The sequence below is a fragment of the Anser anser genome (assembly GCF_964211835.1).
Source record: "Anser anser genome assembly, chromosome: 4".
Taxonomy (NCBI): Eukaryota; Metazoa; Chordata; class Aves; order Anseriformes; family Anatidae; genus Anser; species Anser anser.
In genome coordinates, this window is record NC_139724.1 from 42,023,483 (window position 1) to 42,043,750 (window position 20,268).

Below are 20,268 nucleotides of genomic sequence, written 5' to 3' on the forward strand. Positions count from 1 at the left end.
CCATCATAATGCTCTCTCCAGAGATGACAAGCATTTTGCAAAGTGATCCTTTTGTGCCCTTCTATGACATGATACGGATATAAACAGCACACACTGAGGCTCATGTGATGAAGAGGTAGAAATTTTATCTGTAGAAGACAAAACCAGGAAGTAAATGAAATGCAATCCAATACAAAGTGACAGAGCATTGAACTTGATTCTTTCCTCTTCTTTGCTAGCAAACTTTAGGGCAAGCTCTTAAAAAGTTAACACTAATTCTGTCAAAATAGAGTTTCTTCTCTAGCACGTGGCAACCTGATATGCATGGCAAACTTCTAACATTCAGACAAGGAAAAGGTGGGAGTTCAAAGACTAATAGCACAAGTCATGGACTGAAAATCTGAACTACAGATACTCAGAAACAGTGACAAAATGCAAATAGGGTGTTTTTAACCCATCTTTTAAAGGAAAAAATACTTAGAGTTTTGCTTTATTTCTGTTTTTTCCCCACAGCCAAAGGCAGCAGCCATACCCTAAAGAAAAGGGAAAAGGGAAATCTGAAATGTTGATAAGGTGACTCAATCAACCAGGGGACATATTAGCAGTGATAAACAAGGTTGTCTAACCAGAGCATTAACCTTCAGGAGAAAGAAGTAATAAAATAATCTAAACCCTCCAAACACATCAGTTGGTATGCAAATCTAATAACCAGTTGCTTCATTATTGATGCTGACATTCCTTTTGTTGCTTCAAGAGGGGAATTTGCATTTTGTGGTAGAAGAGCTATCTATGGGCAGTATATAAGAAGTGAAGCATCAAAAAAAAAACCGTGCAATTGTCAAAGGCTTATATAATGAACTAAACACAGCATAAAGTAATGAAAGTAAACAACTCAGCTTTCATAATCAATGTCATAAGACATACTGATTTTTTTCTATTCATTCAAAACCAGGGCAAAAAGTGATACATTAGAACAAAGAAATTCTTTCCAGATGACTAGCAAAAAACCATACACACCATACCACAAGAAAAATCACAGCCAGACTTCTCACTCGAAATATTTCAAGTCTGGAATGCCTGTAATTCTATGTAAGAAAGAAAGCGATCTCAATCTAGAAGCCCACTAGAGTACATACACAGTACTAACCAAAAGCAATGTTTCCAGGGCTCAGTACTTTTCTTCAGTATGGGTTAAGGCTTGGGCCTTTGCTAAGGCCCCTGTGTGCTACAAGAGTGATGCTAAGGCAATCTGAACCAACATGGAAAAATAACAGGAAATGTCTGTTAGTTTGTTTCCTCCACATAAGTCAAGAAATAGCTGGGACAGGGATGAGATACAGCAATATATATGCATTTGTCGTCTGATGAGGGATGCTTATCTACCAGGCACTTAAACAGCAAGAACACTTGAAACATTCTCTGCTTGCATATGAACAATCTTACCCACTCAGAGCATAGTAGGTTCCCAAGCAATATCAACTTCAAACGTAAGCAGTAAGATTTGCACGCAACAAAATTCATTTGCAAAACAGGTTGGAGCATACCAATCCTGTTACCCAAGTATTTAGGAGGGAACAACCAAAAGCCACGTGCTTGTAGATGTGCACCCAAATAGAACATGGGTTCTGGAAGGTGTCCCTGCCCTTGGCAGTGGGGTTCGAATTAGAAGATCTTTCAGGTCCTTTCCAACCCAAAGCACAATTCTTGGCTGAAAAGCACACTCAACATCTGACTCAAACTGCATTAAGTACTTGACAATATGAACAAAACAGAGTTACAAAATTAGGATGAGGATAAAACCCTTATGCTTCCACCTCTGGGCATTCTGAAGTTTGGTTCATTTTCTAGGCAACAACTCCATGAGCAAGATCTATCCTTTTCAAGAATTAACTTCCTCACACATGCATACGTGCAGATCAGAGATAAAAACATCCATGGTCCGTTACTCCATTCTTTCCAAATGCCTGTCTTTTCTCTGCTTCACATGTTCTAATGCTTAGTATAGTTATGTTTTTAATTAACCCAGCAATGGATTCTCTGTAGCTTTTCTGAGACCACCATTCCACATTCTAAGAAATATCATTGTCTTGGATTTTTTTTTTTTTTTTTGCTATTCATCATCTTTATTTCTATCGTTAATTTTTCTATAGTTAATTTAACCTTTTTATTTTCATTATGCTGCTCTGAATCACATTTTAAATTTCTCGTCTATTCAAGCATTTGAGATGGTTATCATATCCCTTTAGTTACTATTTCCCTGACTACTACATCTCATTTTTTTGGCTGTTGTCCCTCACTGCCTCCAAAACCAAATAAATAATCTTCTGTTGAATTTTGCCTACATGAAAAGGGCACAATCAAACCATTTAATCTTTTCCCACTAATTGGTCCCTTCAATATCCAATCTCTTTGGTAGCTTTTCTTTCTGAATTCCTTCCAGCATATTCACATTTTTGTTGTGCCAGCTCCAACGGTGCTAGCATACGTAAGCTAACACATGAGTGTTTACACTTGGAAAAACATACATGCAAATGATGAGTACAAAATAGAATGAATTTAGAACAGATTCTGGACAGTCACACTAGCACACGTCCTCTGGAGAGCACCCAAGTGTCCTGGAATTAAACTTTACCCTAGGAAACAGCTGGAAATGAGCATGTGGTAATATACGCCTCCCTGAATCAACAGTGGCAGCAGAACAATGCCTGTTTACATTGTATGAAGATCCAATCTGAACGTTTCCAACATTTTATAATTTTCATATATCTATATACTTGATTAGTTTAACAAAGACAGTATCAGATATAACAAATACAGAGACTAAAGCATCCATATTTGTAAACTAGACAATAAATATATTGCAGGTTGATACAAAAGCATCTTACATTGATGTGACACAAGCTGAAGGACTTAATTCTGAAGGATTAAAACCACCTATACTACTAATTAGGGAAAGAGGAAATAGCTTTCTTCTAGGTTCAATCCACTGAACCTGGTACAAAACAGATTTAGAAGAAAATCTACCTTAAAATATAGCTGACTGATAAGCATAAGTCCTTCCAGAGAGGACATTTAGTAGCATCTCTGTAATCACAAGGCTTTACTTAAAATTTTTCAGTTTGGACATACCAATGAAATCTACCGTGGTGTTTGCCAGGTCAAATCCAGAGCCTAAAACAATCTCTGCTAACAGACACTCTTCACTTCTGCATGTCTGACCTTCTCATCCTGAAAAATTAATTCTGCTAGTCATAAAAAACCTTTTAACCATACATATGCTCCACCTTAACCTTGTGGTGCCTCCAGGTAATTCTCCATGCTGATTTGTTCTAGTCTGACATCTGTGTGCTGGGATTTAGGCTAACCTTTTATACTTCCATAACAGATGCTTCATACACTCCAGTCAGGGATTTTGTTAATTGCTTCTCCAATGGTGAGGACATCTCAGCTGCAAGGGATTAGGAAAGATTCAGGAAATCAACAACAGGTAAATTAGAAGTGGATCAGATACTTCCCCACTGGAAAAAAAAAAATGTAAATGTTAAAAGCTAAATTTGATCCTCATGTTCATGCATGCTTTCAAAATAGGATTTGTCAATTTCAGATGCAAAGCAGCTCCAATTTGATATTACTGACTTTGTCTAGTTTATATTCTGAAACATTAAAACTGCAGAAATGACCTGCCAAGTATTGATGTAAGCTTATTGACAAAACAGAATGCTTCACAGTAAGGGCATCATCTCACAAGGCTCCACACAGTGACTCTGTAATTACTGTTTCAGGCTCTGCATATCAGGTCTCTAGCATACTGTGCTCGATTCACCAAAAATAAAAAAGGAAGAATTAGCTGATGTAAGTAGGAATAAATTATCTGAAACAAATAATCTTTGAGAACTCACAAAACCAGAATTATTCTAAAACAATCAGTTACACTTCTTTCACTAAGGTTTAGAAACAATGGGTAAACTCAGCAATTTATTTAAAAACTCACTAAATCCTTATCCAGTAGAGCAGATTGCTACCACTTCCTCCAGAAAGCTACAACAACACAAGAAAATAACCTAAAAAGGAGCAAAAGAGCATAAGAGAATAGTCTTCTCTCTAGTATTCTGCGTGAAACCAGAACACTTAATTGTGCAAAATATACACACTTAAAGCCCGGAGGTCAGATCTGTCCAAAGCTTCAATTTGGGCTGGACAGGCAGGCAGCACTGTTAGTTATTTCACAACAGCGGGAGGGGGGGGCAAATAGCAGAAATGGAAAGCAGGTCAAACTAGATCTGCGTACCTCAAGTCCATAAGTCTCTTCTGTATTTGGTTTTCTCTTCTTTTGATTTTCACTGTCATCTGGTATGTTCATTCTACATTCCCACTTAATTCCCACTGTTGTTGTCAGCCTACCCATGCTTTACAGTTTGCTTATTGATCAGGAACATTTTCATTATGCTACTCCTTGACAATAAAATAAAATCTTAAAAAGAAAATCAAATGTTTTATTATTTTTAATCTGTGAAATGTAAGTAACTTCTCAAAGTCTTTTTGGGAGTTGTCCTGGTTTCAGTTAGGACAGAGTTAATTTTCCTCCTAGTAGCTGGTAGGGTGCTATGTTTTGGATTAGGATGAGAAGAGCGCTGATAACATGCTGATGTTTTAATTGTTGCAGAGCAGTGTTTACACCAGGCCAAGGACTTTTCAGCTTCTCGCTCTGTCCTGCCAGCGAGCAGGCTGGGGGTGCAGCAGGAGCTGGGAGGGGACAGACCCAGGACAGCTGACCCAAACTGGCCAAAGGGGTATTCCATACAATCTGGTGCCATGCTAAACAATATATAGGGGAGGCTGGCCGGGGTGGGGGGCCAGCTGCTCGGGGATAGGCTGGCCATCGGTCAGCGGGTGGTGAGCAATTGCATTGTACATCACTTGTTTCGTACGCATTATTATTAGTAGTACTATTATCATTATTATTATTATTTTCCTGTCTTAATAAACCGTCTTTATCTCAACTCACAGGCTTCACTTTCCCGTTTCTCTCCCCCATCCCAGAGAGTGAGGGGGGAGGGTGAGCGAACGGCTGTGTGGTGGTTAGCTGCCGGCCGGGTTAAACCACAGCAGGAGTGGACATTACACTGATCTCTCCTGCTGGCAAACAGCTCCAACAACTGAGTTGCCAACAATCTCCGCTCATCTGGCTTTGGATGTTTGTTGGCCAACCCTGTTGAAGGGCAATCTCAATCTCATACATAAATCTACCTCAGACAAAGGCTAAAGCAGACAGGACAAGTTAATGGTGCAAAAGTTTCATTCAAACTACTTGCTTTCACCATCTTGAAAATCAAAATGAACTCTGAAGACTAAGAAGTCAAGCAGTTGGGCTGTGAGGAGTCATTTCTCTGTGTAAACAACAGGCAGAATATGGCTTCTGTGTGCATACATCAATAACCCATCATTCCATGTCTGGACCCACAACACTACACCCAGCGCTGTTTATTGAATCGTGCAAACTTCGTTCAATTGCCCTATTTCAGAAAGTTACGTGGAATTCCTTCAGGTTTTTACCCCTATTAATATTCATCTTCAAGAATGATGTCTTTAAATACCAATACCCGCTTCACCCATAATTTATGAACCTCTTTTTAACACAAAATCCATAGGTATCACTTGCTGCCCCTTGACTCCAAAAATTAAAGCCAGACAAAGCTGTAGTGAACAGCACAGGAATTTAACTGTCATTTTCTGTAATCTCAGAGAAACCTACAGTTTAGATAAAGTTCATATTTGTTTCACATCCAACACAAAAAGCTATTAAAGGTACCCTGTGGCTTCAAATCCATTTTGTTTATTTTATTTACATTTTAACAATGTTTGACAAGGTAAACCTCTTAAGAAATTTTGTATCATTTGTGAGAAATGGTGCTGAATCTTAAGAAAGTATCCTGAGCAACTACAAACAATTCCCTCAAAGGATTTTTTTTTAATTACAGCTGTCAATCAAAACATGACTTCATTCTTCGGTATTCAAAGACTAGCTTTCAAAGGGAAGAGTGATGTTAAAAAAAATTAAAAGCTTTATTCAAATAAAGATGCACAGAACACTAGATAATCAGAAATATTTCAGAGAAAAAGATACAGGTCAAGTCTATAAACCAGGCTGATAAATTTTTAGAATCATTTGCTAATATGCACTCAGGTTACCTACAAATTAAGGGACATTGTTCCAGTTGGTATCTTCCAAATCTAAACAGCAAATTTAGTCCACTGCATAATGTAGGAAACAATATTATTTACATGTTAATAATAATTTTGGAAGACAAGCAAGGACATAAAACATGAATGAATGAGCCTCCACAATTCTAAACAGTGTCAAGTATAAGACTGCATATTTGTATTCACCTTTTCTAAATATTAGCATAAAAAATACAGTAATATTTATGCCTGGTTGAATTGAAGAAACTCTCTGCAGACTGAACTTTGCAAAGATTTAAAATGTATTTTCCCAAAAAGCTTCATAAGGTCACATCTGCACAGCAGCACAAAGATCCCTGAACTGACTGAGACCTGAACAAGTCATTCTGCACTTTCCAGCCCAAAAAACACCACTGTTGTTCTTACAACACTGAACAGCAGCCTATAACACCAGTCCTGCCTCCTGGCCCCATGCTAACAAAGACAGAGATCCCAACCTGACATGGCCTGTACCCAGTCCAGAGTTTTCCTATCTGCAAACCTCAGTACTTCCAGTTTGAAAGTCAGCATGAGCAGAAGTGCTGGTGCCCACATGGCAACGTAGATGTTCTCAGGGCAGGAGAGCCTCCAAGTATGGTGGTGATGCTAGCAAACCATGCACTGGGGAACTCCCTGGCTAGTAGAGAGAGGGATGAATCATCAGGAGGCAGATACACCAAGGCAAACTGGTAGACAAGTCTTGTTAATGGAAGCACAAGTGCAGAAACAGTTTACAGACCAAATATTGTTATATACCCACATAGCTTACCCTAAAAGCTGCCAGTATTTGTGCCCATGCAACACAATTACTGTTTCCATAAAAGATATTATAGATCAAGAATACAGTAGTTCAATGCCAAACTGTTCACTTCAGCTGATTCTCTTACCATTTTAATAGTAATTCCTAGCAGAGCACCAGATTGTCAAGTTTTTCTACAATTCCACCATTCTAATATGAAATCATATCAATTTAAGTCCTCTATCACTGGTATCATATGGTCTAGATTCCACTTTCAGCAGAAAGTAACACATAAATCAATATATAAGTTCCAAATATATACATGCTTAAAATAAGTCTATTCAGTGAAGCTGTCAGGTAAACAGTTTAATACAACATTAAAAGGATAAAAATTCAGGCAAAGCAGATGTCTCGGACTGGTACGATGAGTCTTCTAAACTTTTGATGTTCCATTGACAATAATTTGTTTGGCCTGCTCTGTTTTTACAAATACATATATGCGTAAAAACATTATACACACGCATACCACCTGCTTCTCATTTTAAAAAGCGCTCAGGATCTGAAATCCTGGTGCAATGAGACCTGGTAATTGTAGCCAACTGACCAAGACAACAGGTCATTCTGTAATCCTAGTGCCATGAATTAGGTTTTGGGCAATATATGCAACTAGTCTATAACTAGGTTTGCTAAAAAGGTAGGTTTAAATTTTACATGAAGACTTTATAGCAAAGTGTGGCTGAATGATATAGCTACAGATTCTTTGCTCAGCCTTCAACCCTTTTATAAGGTATTGTTTTTGCAGATCATGCAACTGCAGAGTGAGTTTCACCATTATAACGGCCAATTTTCTGTGTTGTTAGATTTAGGCTATGAAACGTAAGTAAAGTTCTGTTACTCTGAAATTTTCTCAGTGTCTCCCCAAAGGCAATCCACAATGACTTCTTGCTGAAAGGATTAAATGTAACATTTTTCAACCTCCCTCAAAACAGTTTTTCTTCTGCTTCAGAGATATAACAGTCCACCTGACTGAGCTGTCAGAAAGGCATACTCTGGAGCTCACAGTGAACCAGGACAGATTACAACCTGGAAGGCTATCTGTACACACACGCACAGAAAACCAACCAAATTGTTCCAATAAAACTTGCATGAGGTCAATTTGTATGATGAACAGTGATACTGTATCCTATGATATGATTAGGATCGATCTGTTGGGTTTCTTTAAAATGAAGAGCGATATTTAAGGGAGTCTACCACACGATGCTAGTATGTTTAAAATATCAAGTGTTTCATGGCTGGTATGCTTTAAGCATATTAACAGACAGAGCACATCCAGCCTGCTTTTCTTCTTGACATTACCTAGAGCTGAAAGAAATGTTAAAAAAAAAAAAAGAGAGAGACAGAAATCTCTATGCTGTATTTGGCAGTTACACTAGCAGTAGGCTTCACAGTCCAACACCAGGAACCACAGACAAGCTTTCACCTATATCATGGAAACATCAGCATTTTCCAGAGCTGTGTTACACCAATAGGAGTTTGCACCAATGCACAAGCTATCCCTCCCATGCACACCAAAAGCAGACCTCCAGAGCCATACAGACATGCTCAAATACAGATTAAGTAAACACATGCCAGCCCCACCGCATGCCAGGCAGCTTTGCCTCTTGCTGGTGCTCTGACTGCACAGAACTAGGTGTCACCCAAACACTTCAAAGTGGCTCCTGTGAACAGGGTGGGCAGAGGCAGCATTCATAGAGGTCTCCTTCACTGTCTCAATAGCAGACATAACCATCCAAGTCAGGGTTACTCCCTGTACTTCCCTCCTAGACATTGGCCCTCGGTCAGGAGACCATCAGCTATCCTCCAGAAGCTGAAGGAGACCATCATCTTTCACAAAACAAGCACAAGTGCTGGTGTTATGAAGGTGTCAATGTGCAACCAAGCTATGTCTTCTGCTTCTAGCGGCTACATATTGCTCAGTAATAAAGTCTAGACAGACAGCATACACAAAATGAGTTGTTACTCATTTTGGGAGACTGAGGAACTACTCAGTGGCTATCTTGGATAGAAAGTTATTTTTTCCTCATATAGTAAGAGTATTTATGTTGCCAGCATCGACAAGTATGCAGGTTTCTAGTTTCATTCCTGTACACTGAAATTCTGGTTTGAACAATATCTACTGTTTGCAGCCAGCAGTAAAATCTAGAAAACAGACGGGAGCTGGATCAGCTCATCAACACACACACCACAAGTGCAGAGGGATGAATGTCGGTGCTCTAGTAACTCTTCACATAACTTTGTTCCTAATTTCAATATGCAGATTCTATGGTGCATGAAAAAGTGCATTTTTAGGGGTACAGATATTTGTTTTCCCCTTTCTGGTCTTCATTTTCTTTTTCCATCCCTTCTACTCCTAACTCAGAAAGTAATTCCTTTTCTTTTCCTGTTATTCTTTGCTGCACATTTTCCACTTGGAATATTTTTCAATTTTTTGTTTAATTTCACACCACAAAAAAAATTAAACACTTTATTCTACAATTGTCAAATAAACCTTATTACAATAGGTACAAAGTGCCATCTCCAGAACTGCTTTGTTTCCACTCTGTTTCACAGTCTAGAATATACTTAAGTTTCTTTCTGCTTTGGTAAATGGATTTTTGTACAGCATGAGGGGATGTGTTCTGCTTCCTACTATAGATTTAAAGAAATACTACACATCACCTTACACAGAGTAAAAATCAATTTTCTACCTGTAGGTGATTAAACTTTCTCCGCCCTGCTGAGAATGCATATCTCATCAGGTTTAAGTTCATAAAATGGTTCATTTCACTAACAGCAAAAATAAAAAGTCATAATATATTTAAACAGATCACGTGTTACTTAGTTGTTCCTTTCCAAAGGTTACCTGTAGTTTTATCTATCATATTTAATGTTAAGCTTTCTCCTCCTCTCTCTTGTAAGCTCAGCTGTTATCAGGAGACTTTGGTCCTGGTAAAACCCCAAAACACACTACATCTGAAAAATGCAAAGCAGTTCATCTCTCCCTTTCTCCTAGTGATAAAGGGCATCCTAGAAGATAAGCTGCATTAAAAGCTCAGATCTAAATCTGAGTACAACAGAAAGCCAACTGTTAAGATTTGGCTGTAGACTGCTGCAAAATTACCTTATTTGCAAAGCTTGCTATGAGGTGAGGCAGATAAATGATAACATCATGAACTAGGAAAAGGCAAAAAGCTTTATTCTTCATATATCTGGGTCTGACTTAAAATTTTGTATTGAATATGCAACTTAGAACATATATTCATAAATATTCACTCCAAGCAGTTCTGCACATGCAGCATTTTAATATGGGGAAAGCAGCAGTAAGCTATTTCCCTGCATGATGGTCTAGAAACAAATTGTTTAACATTTGAGTGGAATAAAATGTTAGTAAAAGAAATGGCTGGCAAAAAAAAAAAAAAAAAGGCTCACTTCTGGCAAAGGATGCATTTCTAGTCAAATGAGAAAAACTTTTCCCTGTCAGTCAATCAATCAGTGCGTAGTTTATTTTAAGCTGGTGATAATATGGCTGTGGAGATTAGAAAGCTAGTGAGCTACAAAGAAGATCAAATTAATTTTGCTTAAATGAAAAAAAAAAAAACCTTCAACAAGCAAGCACAAAATTTAACCCTGTCAGTTCAGAATGGAAAAACTACACAGAAACATTATCTAATGTGAATTTGGTCTATGTCAATAAGTGGAAATAAATGAGCCAGATGAAAAGCAGGAATTATGTACCACGTGTCTGAGGTGGAGGAGTTGATTATCATGGTTTCTTTTGTTAACTGACTAATTAAAAGAACTGTGAAAATGCAACATGAACAACAGAAAAAATTACTGCATAGACAGTCTCAGAATTTTCAAATTTTGGTCCTTAAGCTTAGCTACTAAGATGTACATTGAGCACTTTAACCATAACACCCTCATTTCCAAATCAGGTAGGTACCCACAAAGTGTACAGCTGCAACAAAAGGTGCGAGCCCAGTTCCCCTGAAAACAAAACTATTTTGATTCATATTCCTAAATTTGGGTTTTATGTCTAGCACTCATTTGACAAATTTGGTCCTCATTCATTTCCCAGTAAAAAAGCAACACATCATATAGGAACCAGTTAATAACAGCCTCTGCAATCAGTATGGGAGATGCAATGCACCATAAAGATGATTTAGGAGCTTGCAGTATCTCCCCATACACCCTTCAGGTATTTTGTGGGCACCAGCTTTAAGGCACACAAAACTTGATGATGGAGAGAAGTGCAGAAGAGGAAAGAAAAATTTGGGGTCCTTCCTTCCTCCTCTTCCTTGAAGAGTTGGCTGAAAGTTCCTTTCAGTTTTGCATTAAAAAATGTGCTATGTTTTTGATCAGCTGTATCTTCATCAATACTGATTAAAAAAACCCACCCATTTGATTCCCCAAGAGAGGATCATAGCTAAAATGAGACAAAGATTATTTTAAATGGTGGCACAAACCCCAAAAGAAAACATGCCTTTCAAATAAGCACAGCAGCTTTTAATTTCTGAATTGTTCAGTCAAGCATACACATTCTTGTCTGATGAAGAAGAATATAATTACCTAGGGGCATGTCAAAAATAACTGTTGCTTTTCCCTTCCTGTCCTTTCTTGGGAGAGGAGAGATTGGTGAGCCAATCAAGAAATTGAAACTGACATTTCACAAACTGATAGTCATGTTACTATTTATTTATTTTTTTGTTTGCCTATTTAGATTGAGTACAGCTATCAGGCATATACACAAAGAATGTGACACAGCCTCCAGCAGTATCTGAACTAATGCTTAAGGAAATTAATTCCTTGAAAAATAAAACAAGAAATCTCAGGAGGTCATTGTGCTGTCTTGCATCATCTGTAGTAAACTGAATGCCTTAGGTTTTGGTATAAACTATTTCAGCCACCTAACTGTCATTTTTAAGACATCTCATATTCACTAGTTGAGAAAGTTCAAGTTCATCTTGATTTTTCAAGTTCATCCTGATTTGAAATAGACTGGTTAAGGGAAATGCAACAGGCTTGTTTATTTCTTTTCTTACTTAACTTTCACCCGTTATCAGCAAAACTATTTTATACTCCTTCCTCACTACAGAACAGGATGTTCACACAACTTCTTTTAAATAAAAGATTTCCAAAAGGATTAGCATTTCTCTTATTGATCCAGCATAGCACACTGCAACAAAATAGATTTTGGATGTCCTAAATATTCATCTCCAAGCTCTATTTTTATGTTCTGTTGTTTTTCTTGTACATTAATGTTGTTTTACAGATAGGGACCCAAATTCAGTGGTCAGCTCCGGAACTCCTGGCCACTCTATGCTTCAGATTTAAATGTTACTTTATATTACACTATTATAACAGCTGAAAGCCTGGTTATAACTTAAGCTAGTTGAATTTCCAGAATGGTTCATTTAAAGAACAAATTTATAAGCAAAACAGCCGTGTCCTACAAAACCATGAAATATGAAGAAGTGTTTGCACAACTAAATTTTAATCCTTGACACTAAGCCTCAGCATACATGTATTAATACTTCCATTATAAAGACTATCTATCAAGATGCTAAGGATCTGAAGTAAATATTACTGTTTTTCTGTTACAAATTACATCTTCCACAGGGATACTGAGAGATTTCCAAGAATTATAAAGAACCTTTTCAGTATCCAAGATACATGATTATTAGCAGTAACACTGTAGCATGTTCTAGAAAGGATGGTTTCCTGAGTTTTGCTCTAATGTATTCTACTACACAGAGAGATGAGAGGTGGGGGTGGAGGAAACAATGAACACTTAGAAAGTTCTCCCTCCGATATTGATAAAATTTCAAGTAGAAAATCAATTTCTTTTAAAAAGTTATCATGAATGAAACACTATTTATGAACCATAAGAGAAATCCAGAAGTTCTGAAAGTGTTGACCATAGCCTGTCCTGTTGGTTGACGTCCACAGAGAATTGTTTGATCAGTTTGAGCTCATACATCAGTTCTTTTCCACACTCGTATTTTATTTTACTTCAAAATGAGGACCACCCTGATAACTAGTCCCTTGATAAGCTTCCAGCTCCTTTGAGTTTTCAAAACCTTTCTAAAAATAAGCTATGCAAAAGGCAATACTTCTGTTTCCTGAAATAATTTTAAAGTCCCTTTGAAATTTAATAGAAAATGAGCGCACATTTCTAATAAGTATAGAGCACTTCCTTATGCGTGAGTCAACAAATCTTACTAACAGTGGCCTTTAAGGTAATAATTCTCAGAAGACAATCTCTGGACTTCCTTAATTATTGAAAAGAAAAAAAAAAACAGAACTTTCCTTATGACTGACAAAAGATTCTTGTCTCTGAGTCTGAAAATAAAGTTAAAATTAATTTTCTTAAATATAAATTGTGCCTTGATAGCAACCAATATTTTCTTTACCTTTTAATAGTTCCTAAAAATAGTAAATGGATGTGACATTAGCAGATTTGCTATATTAAACAGAAGTCATATTGCTAATTCCCCAAATAAGTGAAAATTTATTAAAGGTTCCTACCATGACAAACAAAACTACTACACCTGTTGACACAGTCAAGATCATCTTGAGTTCTGAAGGAACAGGTAAGATTTCCTTTATTTAGAAGCAACACTACAGCAACAGTAACAGTCTAACAAAGCCTTTTCCAGGCAAAGTGTTCTGAAGGTCTGAAGAGTTTTGGGTGCTTAAAGAAAGCAACTTCTAATATCAAAACCTCAGGCAGTTTCAGAACCCCTACTCTTATGATCCAGAATATTCTTAAATAGGATGTGTAATGTTGGAATACTCTAGCTTGCTTCAAACAATTACTTTGACGTAGTCATTGGTGAGACATGGGTTTTCTGGAAAGAACAGAAGACTGCTTCTCCCCACTCCCCAGCCCTTAAAAAACAAAACGCACTTCCTCCATTAGTAACCTCTGAAATAATGCCCGAATGGCGCAAAACTGTGCATACACACACTTCTTTTTAGTAGCATTTAGATTAGCTGAGTTGCTCTTAGCACTCTGGTCATGGCAATGTAGAATTTATTCTGAGAAAACCTTATTGTAATGAATGCTGAATCCATTGTTCATGGCATGAGATCCATTCTTCTGTCAAATGGAAGAGCTTTACATTCTTCTTAATTCCCAACTCTCTTCTCAAAATAAAAGGCTAAAAAGAAAAGAGATGTCTTACTGCAACTCCTTTCTTCAAAAATAAAAAATAAAAAATTGTGTCATTCTTTGACCAACTACTCTCAGCATTTCATAGGATATTTACAATATCGCTAACCATAGCTGAATGGCTTATGTATCACAAAAATCTCTGTAGCCTACAGTCATGCACTTGACATATGTACAGGCACTCACATACATCTTTCTCAAAACAAAGTGATATTAAAAAAATAGAAATAGATGGAAGTTACATGTAACGACAGTTCATTTTAGGTATCTCACTAATTTTGGTCAGACTAAAGCAAGTTAGTAATGACCTCTAATGTTTGAGCATAATATAACTAACTACTTAATAAAATTGTTAATAAAAAACATTAGTTAAAATGCAAGAACACTTTCATTAAAAGCTTATGGACTCTGCCAACAAGTAGGAAATTTTATCCTGATTTTGTGAAATACATGGCCAGTAGCACACAACAGCAGAGAATCAGCCTCTCATTTCTCTAGTTGCAGAAATATTACTGTCATGTTCCAGTTCATTGTAACAATATTTAAACCTTACAAAAAATATATCTACTGCTTTGGTTTCTACTGGTAGAAATGGAAAAGTAGTTTGATTTAGTGTTTTGTTAAAAACAAGTCACAAAGAATTTTGTGACTTTTCACACATTCCTTCTGACACAAACTCAAAATCCTCATGTAACTCAACAGTTAATATTTGCTTTGTGTTTCAAAAATCTGATTTACTGAGATGTTTCTAAACATAGTAAATAATTGAAGAAACTGCAAAGTCTGCATGTGGAAAGGTTCACAAGAACCTTGAAAATTCTTTTGTTGCATTATTTAGTATAGTTATAAATGTCAGGTTACTGTTCATAAAGGTATGTCTGTTTAGAATGGCATTTGCAGAATAATGTTTGCAAAAGTTCATATGAGTATTCCTGTCAGTGCTGCTGGCAAAGATTTCTTTTTTTTTTTTTCTTCAAATAAATTCTTTAATATCACTGGTCGCTTTAAAGGAGATGCTTCATCTTTGCCGTTTTCAGTTGTGTGTGTCTTATGGCAGGTCAAAACATTTCCTAATACTGTAACTTATTGTCATTTTTGCAATAGGTCTAATCAAGCAACAGGATTCTCCATTGCACTTTATGCTATCCAATTCTGATTAGAATAAGAGGCCTCTACTCTAAGGGGTTTCAAATCAAAATGTAAGAAAAGAAGATGAAGACAGAGAGCAATAGAAGCAAAGAAAAGAATTTGTCAGGAAGTACCCAGAAGCCCTGGGGAAGATTTTATTTAATTAAAAGCACTGAGCATATGGAGTACAGTAAGTCATAACAATCACTCTGGGCATTAGGTTCAAAGCGTCTGTCCAATCTTCTGTTTTCACTGTGAACTTTTTTTTTAGTGACAGAAATGATTACTGCATGTCTAATTTTCACCTAGTAATTATGATCATAGACATCATATGATCATATATGAAACCCTGAGTTGTTGAAAGTGCCATCTCGACCATTACTTTGAAGTTTAGTAAAGAATCTACAGGAGAGAAAAGTAGAGAATCTACAGGAGCTGAACACTTAACAAAACTACTTAACAAAACCACCTGCTCTTTTTAGAGATGCTGTACATACTGTTCAAGGCATTTGAACTTCTTATGACACATACTTGTCATTCAAGCACAATTACTCAGAACATAGTAAAACGTGCTCTCATATGGCAACTGATCAGATCTAATTAAGTGAAAAATCTGACTCCCAGGCTTATATCAGGCTAGCCAAGATCATGCCTAGAAGGAATTCATTAAGGAATAAGACACTGAAAAAATAGCAGCTATAATGCATCATTGACTGCTTTCCCATATTCTTCAGCACCACATCTCTTGCAGGCCTACTGAAATGACAAAGCATGAAGTAATAATAGCCAAGGTACCTGCAAGCATGTGGTGTTTCATACAGATCTTTTCCAAGTTTACTCTCATTTGACCTAAAGGATGGGTTCAACTATTTACCTGAGAACAGTTTTGTATACATAACCGAGAACAGGAAATAACATTTCATTGGATATGCCACAGAAGCAACAGATTTTTTCTTTTAACATCTGCACATGAAAATATGACAAATACTTGAAATGTTGAAGCTGTACCCTAAAACTTGTTGAAACAGAAGCACCCTATAGACATTTCAGCAAGGCCCTCACTGTGATGGTCGTGATCTACAAGAACCTTGCTCCACCATCCTCCCTTTCTCAGTGAAGATTTGCCTCCGAGCTTTGGCACAGCCTACATGTTTAAGAGGCAGACAGACAATGTGAAAGATATCTGTGAATCTGGTGGTTTCAAGATTGATGATCTAGTCATCCAACACTGGCAACATTGTAAGTTCTTACACAAGTCCTGTAATACAGCTTCCTTTTCCTACTAGAAAACTACATGTTTTTCCAATGCACAGTATAGAACTGTTTCATATGTATAACATTAAAGAATAAAAGATAACCATACAAAAAAGTTAGTCATTTTGAGTCTTTGCATATAAAATATATTAATATAACTTAGAACTTAAGACCCAGCATAGTTACTACACTATTTTAAAATATAACCATATTTTAAATGGTTTTCTTCCTCTGATTCACAGAGGAAGAAAAACTGTCAGATACTGGTCACTGGAAATACTTCTAATCCTAAAATCTGATTTCATTCCAAAGTAAACAAAATAGATATTCTGAAATCTTACTTTTTTTTTCCCCCGCTAGAAATACGTATGAAAAAATAATTCTCAAATTCAGTTTCAAGTTTTGTGTGGTTTTTCCTTTGTTTTTGTTTATTTTATTTTATTTTATTTTTTTACTACAAGTACATTTGTTCAAGACCTTTCCTTTTAATTTCTTCTATTTCAGTAAGGTCTGTTGTCACATAAAGCTGCTGGAAGCAGCTTTTTTTTTTTTTTCTTATTTGTCAGTGTTTTCTGTTTATAATTTTTTTACTGTAATAAAGCAAACTATTTTTAAATAACATTTTTCTTCATATGATCTGATAAAATATTCTCCTGATAATAGCTTTTCCAAGGGAACAATTCTTAGCTGTGTAACTCCAAATTCATACAGAGAACACAAGACAGATGCCCTAGTAAACATCTTTCATAAAATACCCTAGTTCTGTTTGCTTTAATAAGTGAAATAAGAATTATCTAAATAACAAAGGCAAACTAGAAATTTTTGAAAAGGTTAACCACCTTTTAGCCTGGCTTAATCCACGACTGAAAAGCCAACAAAGTCTTAAAGTGTGATTTATCTATGTGATGTATGTTGCACTATAAAACACAAATTGTTATCTATTGAAAGCCGTTGAAGAAGCAGTGAAGCTCCTAAAAGCAAAATTATTGTCAGTAGTAAATATGAGACATGCGATATGGCAAATAAAATTCATTATGCCAAGTTCTAAGCTACCAACATTGTATATACTCTTCAGACATTTGCAAGTTTCAGCAAATGCAGTCTGATATCAGTTCTACTCCAGAAGTCTGAGCAAGGCTTAAGAAGTTAATAAAAACATGAAATAGTGTATGCATAATGTGAATAAAAGCCTTGTTTCCAGCCAGACCCTTGGGTACTTGACAAGAATCACGGCAAAATATCTTGTTAGAGTTCACAGTAAATATTTAGGGCTTACTCTGATCTCTACTTCGGCAATGTAAAGCACCTTCATATGTATATCAAGTAAAGTATTCCAAATGTATGCTGACCAGAATCCGATTCATAACACTAAGGATGTTTTAATCTTGTACACCATAGAAGTATCTCAATGCCCATATTAAGCTTCACCAGTTTCAGAGTTCCCCATAAAGCCCAAGGCAGGCCCATGATGTTCCTTCAGGGTACTGCTGTGCAACTGAGAAAATACACCTCTATAAGCTTATGAATGATTTGCATTATGATTTTGATAGTCTTTAAAAGACTCAACGTTTCATACCATTTACAATACAAAACACTATTAACTATTGTAACACCAAGAATCAATGTAAAAAATTAATTCCTATGACGACACAGGTTTACTTTCTATACTGAGTACATCTCAATAAAAAAAATATCTACTTCATAAAACGTACTTACAAAAAATATATATTATTTTCTTACCAGAGATGATCGTGGACAATCTACTTGACTGACAGAACTAGATTAGAGTCATTTAAGTGAAGCATCCAAAGGCGGCAGAAGGATTTACATCTTGATGTAGAAGGAATTCTCCAAGCATTGATGGTTTTCTAACAAATAAATTAAAAAGAAAAACTCAATTAATGGCAAATAAATATAGGGAGGCATTAGCTGTTCTGAATCTGTTTACTTTATTTTGTCTCAGCTGAGAAAACAATAGAGAAGCGTGACAATAATGCTCACCTTCAAATGCTAGTCCCAGTAGACTATTCTAGACTCAATATGGTAGAAGAAAAGCTTGTGGAAAAGTTTTGAATTCCTGGTGTCAACTTCTAAAAACATGAATTTATTCTGTCTTCCAAAAGATCCATTTTCAATTTAAAATGAAATAAAACAACCACGTAGCTTTTGCTAAAGAAATATTGTAAATTCTTTCTTTGTCTCTTATGTGTCATCAAAACACAAAAGCTATATTTTGTAATTGTTCTCAGTAACAAACATCACGTATTTCAGAGCGCCCCAAAAGCACTGCTTGGTTCTTCTTTATTTTCTGGAAACAAACTAAACATTAAACCACAAAAATTCAACTCCCCCTAAAAGTTAGAGGTAGTAATATTACTGGGCTGCTTCAACAGAGGAGTGGCCAGTAGATCAAGGGAGGTGATTGTGCCCCTCTATTCTGCCTTTGTGAAGCCCCACTTGGAGTGCTGCATGCGGGTCTGGTGATCCCAGCACAAGGAAGATGTATAGCTGTTAGAACGGGTCCAGAGGAGGGCTATGACATAGAACCAGAGTACCTATACCAGGAAATCATGTTTACCATGTTTTCTTAGCTTCATATTTTTATGTTTAAACTACTTGTTGCTAAAACTGGAGAAATAGAGACCCCTCGTCTCAGCATTGCTCCAAAAGATCTAGGAAATGGAAACTTCAGTTGAATCGAAAACTTCAGAGGTAACTTGCTATGAACTAAAAAGAAAGCATTTGGGGTTTTAGGCTCTGCTCTCTGGTTTCATTACCCCTACTGCTTTGGATTCTAAAGAGGAGAGGAGAGAAGTCCTTGCTGCCCTCATTTCACCCACCATCTTTAACTTTGTCTGTGACTTTAATTATATTTCTTCTCATAAGCTTGTCTTGCCTTTATTTTATTTTTAAAGAGATAAGAGCTTGCAGCAAGGCTCCCTAAAAAACTTTCAGCTCTATTTTTAATGCACTCAGTAAAGTCAGAAGCATACATTAAAAAAATACAAAGAGTAGCTGATTATTAATTCTAGTTAAAACTATTACTGAGAGAGAATCACTGATCAGAATTATACTAATTAATTTTACATATTCAGTGATTTTCTACAAGAGCAGCTTTGTGAGTACTTACAGTCTGTCAGGCTTTGCTTAATGTTAAACCCTCACCTTTTGTGCTTGCATGCTTTACGGTATTGTAGAAGACTTGTCGACAAAAGAAACATTTAAACTTTTAGTATGTGTGCAAGCTAAAAATGGAATTACTTCTTTTTGACATTAATTACTGCTTTGGATCACTAAGTAGGAGAAATGTTTATTAATCTATGTACAAAGTTCTCTTTAAGGGTAATCATTTTATCGCTTTGCAGCACGATTCCAAAAACACAATTCAGCACTTGACAGCTTTTGTTAAGCTTGTTTTTGATAATTGGATACAAAAGTCGCTTGTGGCCATTTGGATGGAACTATTCTAGTTTCATGGAGCTTTTGAAAAATGATCAAACTTAAACACATCACTCATTCTGCTGAGCCAGCTTGACAGTTTTGATAGCCCATTACAGTAGTTTATATTTCATTTCTGGAAGATTTCACTAGACATCTCAGAACTAGAGTACCTTGGAAGCTCAAGTTCCAGTGGGCTCAGACTTTGATCTCAGGTCATCATTAGTTAATGCAAATAACCCATGGCGAGTTCTTCCATATTCACATTAACTGGGAACTTTTGAAGTACTACTTTCTC

At 36.4% G+C, this 20,268-nt stretch overlaps 1 long non-coding RNA gene across 2 annotated transcripts in view; it reads right to left on the reverse strand.

Annotated features, from left to right (window-relative positions):
* LOC310898478 overlaps positions 1-20,268 on the reverse strand; it is a 147,895-nt gene that overhangs the window by 48,152 nt on the left and 79,475 nt on the right. The window contains exons 2-3 of one of the 2 annotated variants that reach the window (XR_014583323.1): positions 18,273-18,400; positions 3,345-3,427 (exon numbers count right to left, since the gene is read on the reverse strand). This is a non-coding gene — a long non-coding RNA (uncharacterized lncRNA). The remainder of the gene's footprint in view (positions 1-3,344; positions 3,428-18,272; positions 18,401-20,268) is intronic. The other variant, XR_014583324.1, reaches the window with a different exon arrangement.